The 11,523-nt window shown below is 39.6% G+C and overlaps 1 long non-coding RNA gene across 1 annotated transcript; it reads right to left on the bottom strand.

Moving 5' to 3' along the window:
- Positions 1-3,416: 3,416 nt before the first annotated feature.
- On the bottom strand, positions 3,417-7,346 carry LOC119174194 (uncharacterized). Its single transcript, XR_005110181.2, has 3 exons — positions 7,238-7,346; positions 6,184-6,244; positions 3,417-3,584 (listed from the first exon to the last, which is right to left on the bottom strand). It is a non-coding gene; the product is annotated as an uncharacterized LOC119174194 (long non-coding RNA).
- Positions 7,347-11,523: the final 4,177 nt, after the last annotated feature.

Here is an 11,523-nt window from a genome sequence, read left to right as displayed (position 1 = left end):
ATTGGAGAATCGCATGATGTACTAAATTCTGTCCCTTACAATTACAATTATCTATCCGATCTATCGCTGGGTGATTTTAACCTACCAAACATTAGGTGGTTCTAAGATTCTCCCATTATACATAAATGATGATTTTTGGCTAAACATTTTTTAGACTTATGTTCTTTTTCTTGATTAGTCAGCTTGTTAAAGAACTAATGTGAACTCCACAGTCAGTATCAAACATAGTGGACCTCGTTCTTATAACTCATGCTTTGCTTGTTTCCGATGTTACGGAGTTGTCTGGTTATTGTTACCATGCCTTACTTCTATTCGAAATGAATACAATTTGACAAATACTTCACAAACGAAAAAAATGTACTATTAGAGATTCAAAATGCTAACTATGATGCTATAAAAGAAGAGCTTAGAGCCTTTTTTGATACGTTCATGATCAGATTTGATGGTCGTAATGTTAAGGCTAGTTGGAGAAGTTGTGTAGCATGAATAATGATTTATCAGAGTGGATTTGAATGCTCTAAGGTACTACAAGCACATAAAGCGTTTATAGCACAAAAAAGCATATTTTTAGGTCTGCTAAGAATTCCCCTCTGACTGGTCACTGGATAGATTACGGAACAACAGCTAATCAGTACATATATATAGTAAAGGAAGCAAAAAATTATCTTTGTAAGCAAGACCCCACCATCGATGTTCATAAGTGAGCCAAAAAATTCTGGCGTATGATAAAATATTGTGAAAATCTTTCGTTAGCCTAAATGATACTACAGGCAACGCCATCTTTGACAATGACTGCTGTGAATTTTTCCCGAAGTATCGTCATACAATTTCTCTTCCAGCACAAACACAGCAGCATCTTTATCGCACACTTAAAACTACACGACCATGTTTATGGTAGAAATTACCTTGGACTGTGTGGCAAAACTTATAAAAAGTAAATCAAATAGTTTCCCGCACCTCTATCCAATCAAATTGAAGCAAAGATTGTAAAGAGTACAAAGACCTATTGGTCTGTCATACTGAGAATAATACTTAAACGGACTCTTGACACTCGTTCGTTTCCATCAAAGTGCAAAACAGAAGATGTAATTCTGTTCTATAAATTAAGTAACAGGCATTCCCATCTTACCCCCAGCCTATCTCTCATACTAGCAATCCGTGCAAAACTCCTGAATATATCCTGTTATCAGATATTATAAACATCCTTAACACAACTTTTTTTAACATCACAACATGGTTTTCATAAAACCGATTCCTGCCAAACACAACTAGCGTCTAAAGAACACTTTAATCGCCAACAGCATTTTTCTCTATTACTCGAAAGCATTCGACAAAGTTTGCCATAGCTTACTTTTATAATGTTTGGTCTACTCAACATGGACCCAAAACTTACGACCTCGATTAAATCTTTTTTTTTCTTGGCAAGTCTCAATTCTTTTGAGCAAATATTACCAACTGAGGAGTTAGCTCAGTAAAATCTGGTGCTCCTCGTTCTGTGCTTGGTCCCATTTTGTTTCTAATTTACATAAACGACTTACCTTTTGCTTCTCCTCAAATAATCACCTTTTTCACACGAGGGCGTAATCTTTAGCAATATAACTTGTGACAATGATATAACTCTTCAAGCTGAACAAAACACGGTCTCTTTGTGGTGCAAGGTGGAGCAAACAATATTACACATAAGTCAATGTAAATTTATGCCAGTAATCCCATCAAAAACAATTCAACCTGTTTAGAAAGTCAATAGTGAATCAATAGAAGCTGGGCCATGGACAGATATTTTGGTGTGCATACAACGTCGAACTGAACCTTAAGTGATCATATCATAACACACATCATAAATTATAACACGCATTTTAAATTAGGCAAGTAGCACGTTCAGTTAATTTTGTCGAAGTTTTTCAAGATCACCTTTTTCCTTCAAACTTGTCTTATACAAACACTAATGATATCTAAACCTGAATATTCCGCAGCGATTGGGGATTCTCTTCCATAAAATTGGTTACGCGCACTACAAATGATTCAGAACCATTCAATTCCTTTTATTTCGTCTTGGTACAGTCGCCATGTCAAAAAAGTAATAAAAATGATTTTAATTTGCCACCTCTCGCATCTAGACGTAAAGCACGTCGTCTAGTACTTTTTCATAAGCTTTATTAGTATTCACACTTGCATAATGATCTACTAATGGTCCATCGCAGTATCTTTCGGAAAGGCTGGACCATAATCATAAAGTCAGATTCAACCATGTAGAACCCACGCATTCTTGAATTCATTCATACCACGTACATCAAAAGTATGAAATTGCTGTTCCGCACTAACGGTAGAAGCTGGTGACTGATTTGTTCAAGCGTGCTTTACGATTGCCATCATAATCTCTTTTTTTTTTGCTACACTTATTCTACATGGCTTAGTTGCTATGGGCCAGTTTAAGTTGTGTGTGGCGGCATTTCACATTTGGCTGCTTCATTGCTTTACTATAAATCTTTTATTTGTAGTCCTCCTCTAATTCCGGTGCCAGATATTTTGGGCTTATTTTTGTGTTATTTAAGATATTATCCTGAATGTATTGCAAACATTTATGCTATCATTGTATAACTTGAAATAACACTACTTTTATAAATGTAACCAGTCTCCTCTGTAATGTCTTGTGACCCTGAGGATAAATAGGTACATAGAAAATTATATCAGGTTGCTATCACATCTATTTACTTCACTTCTGTGACGATACTGTTACTTTCATTTTGCGCTGGTCACAAATCAAAGACGAGCACTTGACGTAGCACAGTTCTATAGAGGACGGCTGCTCGAACACGGGAGCGAGGCAGCGCTATAGCAAATGCCCACAAATGCAAGCTGAAATTCAGCGAAGATCCCTTGGCTAGCATCGTGTGCTCTCAATTCTAGACGCTTTGCGTACTTGTCATAGACGCGCTCTTTACGCTTTTGCAGTCTTTTCACCGGCGTTTGTGTCGCCTTCTTGCTGTAAAAAGTGGCTATAGTCAGTGACATGTGTTCCATTATTATTATACTTCCTTGAAACGCGAAAAATCTTTTCTAAGGACTGTTTAGGCAAATAAATTCAGTGAAGGCGGCTCCTTTTCTTGCTTGCTCGCAGAAATCGACAGATGGTGTTCTCTGTCCTAACTCGGGAATTCAAAAAAAAGGCACTCCGTAAAAACAAGAAACACTGGCCACTTATAAAAACCTGCGCTATTACCCAACTGTGTTCATAAATCAACCTCGGAATTACTCTTGGAATGTAATGGTTGATACTAAAGTTTGATACTAAAGTTTCTAGAAATAGCCGCCAATGATGAAACCATGAGCTTGAAACCATCGGGCCACAACTGTAACTTGGCCATCAATTGACGATTAAGCAACAATTGGTAGCATGAACTTCTGTAGCCATGTGCTGATGGGTGCTTGTTAAACTCATTTATTGCAAGAATGGGGATTCATGCTCTTGAAACAACGAGAAGGAATTCAGCCATGGTGATGTTCAGTTCACTTCTTGCGGCCTAATGGGTTGACAAAGTCACCATCAATGGCAGCGGCTTCATTGGGAGCCATAATAATGACAGCTGAAAGCAAGACAAACCACGACACAATTATGCCATGACAAATATTTCTGCATGTTGCCACCTTAATGTTCCGCTACTACATGTGTTGTGAATTTCTAGGCCAGTTTTCAGCCCTCGTAATTGAAGAAAGAAGTAACATGACTGCCAAAGCTGTAGAAACGCATGTGTATGATTAAATTCAGCTGTAAAATTCAAGAATACAAGTTACATTCCTGATAATAGGAGTATCTCATCGCATTCTTGTGGGGACTAAGCGACACACTGAGTAGAGTTATCTTTTTTTTCAGCGCTGTGCGTGAATTCGTGGTCACGTGGCGCTTTTAATAGTTTAGGAATTTTCAACGATTTAACAGTAAATGAATAAGACACATTAATTCAAAACAACTGAAAGGGGTGTTTTTTCTTACTAACAATTCGAATATTTCAATGGAGGTCCTGAAATCTCCAATTAAACTGCTATCCTATACTTCAGTTACTCTTAGTTTATTGAAATAATTTTATTCGTAACACCACTGACTGCTGATTCAATATCAATAATAATGTGTGAGGCTTTGCGTCTCAAAAGCCACGTAATGATTGATGGCTACAAGTTGAAGGCTTTCTAATTTGTCACAAATGACTGCGGAGACGAGGCGGGAACGCTTGTCCAGCATTCTGTCTTCGCACGATTGACGTATAGGCATGCGGACTTAGCATGTTCATGAGTGTTAAGTTGACCCTACTGGCAATGTCGGACATAACCAGTGCCTAGTGCATTGCCCACACTCAGTGTTACGCCTCCAGGGGTTATAAACAAGTTTAATAGTCTGGTTATATAACTCCATGAGTGTACGGTGCTTTTCTAGTAACAATGAATTGCTTATGCATACGCAGCATGTATCATGCGGAAATATGTTACCAATTCCTGAAAGAAAGAAATGCTGAATTTTCTTGCTGCTTCTAAACTGGCGTATTCTCTGGTGACAGGTATTTCAAGATTACTGGATGCGGCAATGACACCTGTCGTAGTGGAATTCAGGTTTTAAAGTTATCAATTAGTGGAGTTAAGTGGAAAAGTCAACTGGTAGAAATAAAGGTCTTGCTTTTGAAATGACCTTTCATTTAGAGACAAATGAAAATTACTATATGTTAATAAAAACTAAAAAACGGGTGGAAGAGCACTACTGTCATACATTTCTCAGCATCTACCCTAAGCGAACATAGTAAAATTTACAATCGATCTACCTCATTTCGTGGGTGTGAGAGATGTACTTACAGTACGTGTGCTAACAATGCCGAGTTAAGTACGCCGCGTTCAGTGAAGTACGAGTGATTCATTTCTCCCTTTGGGCAGTTGCGCTGATCTGAGATTCGGCAACCAAATGTTCATGCCGCAATGAGCTCTTCTCAGGAAGCACTTCGACTCTCCCATTGGTTCATTGTAGCCATTGTTTAAAGTGTCGCATAAAGTTTTTCATACAAAATCACAAACATCATACCGTGGGAGTCCTGAGTACTCGGAGCAGTGGCCAGTTACACACACAATAAGTGGATTCAGGCTTCTTCTTTTCGCTGTGTCTCTAGAAGAATTTTACAGTCACTTGTCGCTATTTATTGGGCCTATTTGCACTTTTACAGCCGATATAGTTACTTTAGTGATCATCTAGTTGAGGAATGCGTGTTTGCCGTTTGCTAATAGCCTTTTCGTCGATGACTATGAGTGGTTGAAAGTATAGGTGCGTGTAGGGTCCCTATGAAAGGGTGTGAGGTTCCAACTGAGTCCACCCTCCCCCGTACTAGATACTAAGCCGATATTTGAAGCATATTTGTCTCTACTCCTCGTACAGCACAAGAAAAGTGGGGGGGGGGGGGGCAAATCTGCCTCATATATTGACTAAGTGACATGGGGGTAAGGGGCTGCAATGAATCTTTGGCTCCGCATGCCCCTGCTCTCCAGTGTGCACAGCTATTGTGGTTTGTTGAAGTCAAGCATGGGTTTCGGTACTCAGCAACAACAGTAATTGTGCGCTGGCGAACGTAACGGGAACGACTGGAGACTGCGCTGGAGACAATGTTGAAATCAGCTAGTATGTGACTTCGTTCCTAGTTGCATAAACTTTTGTCTGTAAAAAACAATTACGTGATCTTTTCAACGCTCATTCGTATTTCAGTTGCCTATTTCCTAACATATTTTAAACTATTTCCGAAAATTGGAAAATTTGGTGTTTCTGAATATTTTGCGCCGATTTTGTGGTGTGTATTCCCTTCTTTCCATGGTAGGATCTGGAAACACTGTCACTCAGCAACTACAACGAACAACAACCAACGTAATCAATTTAGCCCTGACCACCGCCGAGTCCCAAGGAATTGCAGCCAGCGCTTAGAATGATAAACGAAAGTCAAAGCCTCATCCGCCGTCATTTCCGAAGGGAGCAGTTAAGCGTTATTTTCTTCTGTTTCTCTCGGTCTGTCGGAGGAGCTTAAAATGCCTGCCACTACAGAAATGTAATTACTGTGACAGCGGGTGCCAATTGCTCTCTCCGTAGTTTTTATGTATAATGGACAAATTTTGTGAGCCATCCTATACATCTGACCAAAAACTCTGACAAAAAATATTCACCTATTGCGACGGCAACAGCGACAATCAGGTTGGTTCCCAGAAAGCGGTTCATGTTGGAATTCTGAAAAAGATTTATTTTTTCATTAGGAAAACATGCATTGGCAGAACATTGGTTTACTAAATTATATTTGCCTCCCCCTTATTTCACTCGTCTGTTTCACCTTTTCGTTACGTAACTGCCTCTGATACAGCGTTGGCCATAGTGGTGCTCAGGTGTCCGTACGTTGGTTCAAAACTTCGGGATATAAGGGCCCATGATGCGGTGGTATATCTTGACCTGAATGTGCTGCCGCGGTAGTGGTTCACCGTGCGCTAAGGCACACGCCTTCCGACTTTCATTGATAAATCGTTTCAAACCCCAACCAAACCAAATATTGTAAAATAGAGCTGGTTTCATACTATAAAAAGCCGCACACAGAACTTTCCATTCATTGCAAAAAAAAACTGTCGTCAACATGCTTCTCACTGAACTTCTAGTAAAATCGCGAGAGCTAGATCTTGCTACCTAATTAAGGGTCGTCGCATTAGCAACATGATGAACAATGAAATACTAGGTGATGAACACGTCGTGGTTATTTTGTAAAAAAAGGGATAATCAATGTTCCTATCTGTTCAGCTTTTGCAGTCCGATTAGAATGAGCGAACGACAAGGAAATAAATTGATGAAGATTTCCTGCCCTGTAAACATAGGGTGAATTGCGTACTACTTGAAGAATACGAGCCTAATTAAACTTTGTAAACCACACCACAAGCAAAAACAACAAATTATGGTTCATATTACAAACTTCTCTCATCGCACACAGAAGTGTAGTGTACTGTATTTACTGTACACTGCACAGATTGCATGTCGCACTAATGACACATATAATTTTAAAACGAACATTGCGTGCAAACACAAGTACAAGAAGACGTAATAACACCGCAAAAGTCTACTTATAGCTGGTGCGCTGGCTTCTTTCTTGTGTACGTATTTCCGCGCCCTGTCTCTTTTAGTATCAATACGTACGAACTAGCTTAGCGTTTCGTTATTCTAGTCATAATGTCGTTTACTCACCTCTAATTTGGCTGAAGGTCCTTAGGGATTCGGCCTATGCGTCCAGTTACTCTTCCAGACGGGCTTACAGTGCTCTTATATAGGCCCTAAAAGATTTGCACTGTCATTTATGACAGTGATATCAAAAAAGAACTATGGTATGTCGGGCAGCAAATTACGTACACGAAAAGACTAAATTGAAATTTTTCAAGTGTGACAGGAACTATTTGTATTTATATTAATATTTGTTTAGTAATCGCAGCTAATTACTCGGGACGTATATTGCACCACACTCATTGCAGCAAGAGAGAAAATTCATTGTGAAGTTTAGTGACCCACTCCCCTAACGTGATGTACTTTGTGTCGCAATTTTCTCCTAAAAATGTTTCATTACCAGTAACTAATAGATATGTCATTTTGATTTAGTGCAGTTCGGAATGGTTACTTTGCATGGAATCTCAAATCTTATTTATTATGAATGGCAGACAGCAAGACCTTCTCTTGATGTCTGCAATATCAGTGCAGTTCTGTAAAGCTGTGGTTGCTTTGACGCTGGTGTGTGCTCGGAATTTTTCTATACTGCAAAGACATTCTTCGGTATTAATCGCTGAGTTCGCACCACATTTTCACATAAATTCACCACCCACTTGAAAAACCTATATATTCAATTTATATCACAGGTTTTGAATCCGTGCTATGTTGCTGAGGGACTCCACATGAGTTACCATTTTTGTGTGATCCGAAGCACCATGCCCGAAGGTGGCGACGGTGAAATATGGAGGCACACACGTAGACAGTACCCCGTCTGCCAATGTTCATTGCAGGAAAAGCAAGAACACCAGCTCTGCGCGGAACGCGCATTCACAGTCAAAGTTAAACCAATGGCATTTTTAGAGCTGGTTTTAAACACCTTTGTGGGACTAGTTCTTGCACATATGCGTGGTACCCACTGTGTCATAAATTATATAAGGCTTTTGCTATGTCTTTGCTCTACCTTCTTCGGAGAAGCGCGGCTCGGGATACACAGTTGTAAGACACTACGTGTACTTTGTTGGTTCTGTGGCTGACGCCAATGAAAAACCATGTAAGAGGCTATTGTTCTGCGTTTGAGCAATCAGGGACCCACGCGTTACGCACATCGCATCGTGTGATGCCTTGTTGTTACTTCAAAGCTGTGAAACACTTTATTACACTTGCTAACGCCATTCCTTATTCGACATGAAGCCGGCATAGGTTCTGTTTGCAACAGAGTTTACAGCTACCATAGGTATGCATGACCCCAAAGGCATGTTTAATGATTAATAAGTCATTAAATATGCACCCTAGCTACCAGGATGGAAACGTCAACGTGGATGCATTTACGGAAAACGGTGCTTTAACCATCAGACCCCAACATATATTGTATAGGCTCTCTTATAATATTGTGCGCTCTAACGAGACGTTTTATTTTTGTGTTATACCAATTTCTATGACAAAGAAATCCATTTTGGATTTTATGCCTTTTTTTCCTATTTTGCACAATAGTGGTTAAGGACACTGCAGCCATATTTTATCCTTGTGCAGTCAATTTCAGAAAATGCAGCTCTTTTGTGATTATCTTATTGAATTTGCACTCACACAACAATCATCTGCTTCAGTGATCCTATTTGGGTCAATCATTAACACAGTCTGTTTATCAAGACTGGCAGTAACACAGTAAAAATGAAAATTCCATAACACTGAAAACCTCGGCAATGGATTACTGGGCACGCTTCTTTGCCATTCGAAACAATATTGCAGTGACGTCTCAGCATACAATATAAACATTGCGCTGTTTATCTGACGTTCGTCTTCCTACATGGCAGTAGATACACGCAAGTAACTCCTCTTTGGCATACTATGTACTCTTTTGCGATATATGGCTCAAGTTGGTTTTCTCGGAGGCAAGTGTTAGTTATTCTGCAATTTCAACAGGAGAACAAAGACCACCTTTACGTAAGCTCACTTGATACTTTCATTCAGGTTATGTGGCACGCGAAGAAGATACGGTATACATGTGCACTTAACTTTGCCCTAGTTGGTAGTTTAGCCACACGGCGAGCTTCCATTTTTGTCGGAGTTTTCGAAGTCACTGAAAGCAGCGCAGCAAGCAGTTAACATGCGTACTACAGATGCTAAATCTGCTAAACCTAATTATGCTGCTGGTAGCGCAACCCTGACTGAGGACTGGAAGAAACGTACCGAAACAAGCGCCAAATGACAATGGCGTTTACTTCCTCAGACACGTGGTATTAAGCAATAAATGTGTCAGCATGCCATTTGATTACATCATTCTATATTTGAACTTCTTTACCACGCAGGTCAATTGAGCAATGGGTGACTCAAACGCTCAGGTATACGTGTATGTGGTGTGCTTTCATGGTCTCGTGATTGATTTTGTAGGTAATTCTGTGCACCATCAGTCTTTCACGGAACACTGGCTCGCAATGGCACCTTTTGCAATGTGCAGCAAAAACTAACTGCAATGCATCGTCCTGTCTGTCTAAAGTGTACCACATGAGAGTGTACTGGTACAAACTTCCCTCATCGAGCATTGAATGAACTGCTACTTCAGATTTTTAATGCATGCATCTATGCACGCCCCTCTAGGTTTATTGACAAGATTGTACATTCTAATTGGCAAGTTTAAAAAAAACCACCCGTACGTCATACCACTCTACTGTCACTTTTATTTATTTGGCAACCCTAATAACGTAAAGAATATCGGTAAACTTTTTTTTCTGTATGAAGCTGTGAAGGATGCAGTGCCCTTTTCTAAATGTTTTTGAGAAGCTTTTGACATACTGAGATGACAATGGCTTGTGGAAAAGCTGCCTTATTTAGATGGTCAGGCTGTTGCGAAAAGCTAAGATTGGTAAAGTGGTGGCAAGAAATTGTGAAAGCGCATCTTAAACATGTCTTATCTATGCCTCTGTATGCTACAATGCGTCAAAGCGTAGTTCCGAATCGGTTTACTCAATCTGGGGAAATAATGCGAGCATATAATTTGGGATGTGAATGTTAACTGCGAGTCGAAAACCCATATTTTTTGGTTAGTTAGCAACTCAAGGCTGGCGATAAAATGCGTTTTATTTTCTTTGAATGAGGCGAGAACGCTGGTAACCATCCTAAGGACTGATAGCGAATGGATGAAGATTAGGTAGTCATGTACAAGCCTCAAACACTTGAGAAACTGACTCTGCTTGCCGTTCCATATCTACTTGCTTTCCGCTACATGACGGGAAGAGAAATTGCTAACAACTAAGCAAGCAGAGCTTGGCAATGCTAAGTTTGAAAAAATCGAACGACACCGCCTAAAGATTAATTTCGGTTTGTTTGCCCGAGGCTTCTTCTGCTAGCAGGGACGCTTAGTGAGAAAGGTAATCACGTATCTATAAATCTCATGGTGAATTTACTTTCAAGTTCGTGAGTCAAGTTAGTTGTAGTTTAAATATCTTTAAAACTTTTAAAGCCATGTTAACAATCAGGCCGGCGTCACCGGTGTTCTCGTAAATAGGATTGTGCCGACGTACGGGCGCGGTGTCCAGAATTCTAAATAAGGGACAAGGAAGTACGAGAAAGCGAAGGGCATCAGACATGCCTATCAATATCGGTAGGGCTAACTTGTACAAATCGATTAGCTAGTTCATAGAATGTCTCCATCTTCTCAAAGTGTTTCCTGAAAATTTCTCTAATCTCTAATCTGCTAGAATCTGTTGTTTGTGTAGAATTTTTTGAGAATATATCAATCGATCTCCTCGCTCTTAGACTAGCCTTGAAAGTAGAAAATGTCGGTCAACTTCGCAATAGACATCACCGTTCGCAAACCTATGTCAGAGATAGAAGGGAACTTTTTTACATAAAACTCGCAGTGAGTCTTTCCTCGTATTTTGCACTACCAGGTACTTTCAGCTTTTTTCATCTTTGTCAGCTCGCTTGCCATTATTTACCACACAATGATGCCTCATGTAAAGAACTACTGGTTAAGCGTACCTCTTGCAGATGATTAGGTTACATAGGTTAATAATCCATAAGTTTGACTGATGGAGCTTTTAGAATAAGCGATAAATCGGTTTCATGAAAAGTTTAATCATAATCGGTTGGCTAATAATTCGGTTAGCTAATAAGTAAATCGGTTAGCTAAGCTAAACGTACTTGAGGTGAATTTCAAATGTGTATATCTGTGCTCATTACCATAAAGTTTTTTTTCGGATACATAAAAAAAACTTTTCCAAAAACCAACTGAACATCTTTCATGCAAAAACGAGAAACCCTTTTTGTTTGGGAAA

The sequence above is a fragment of the Rhipicephalus microplus genome, chromosome 5 (assembly GCF_043290135.1).
Source record: "Rhipicephalus microplus isolate Deutch F79 chromosome 5, USDA_Rmic, whole genome shotgun sequence".
Lineage (NCBI taxonomy): Eukaryota > Metazoa > Arthropoda > Arachnida > Ixodida > Ixodidae > Rhipicephalus > Rhipicephalus microplus.
This window is presented reverse-complemented; position numbering and strand designations above follow the sequence as displayed.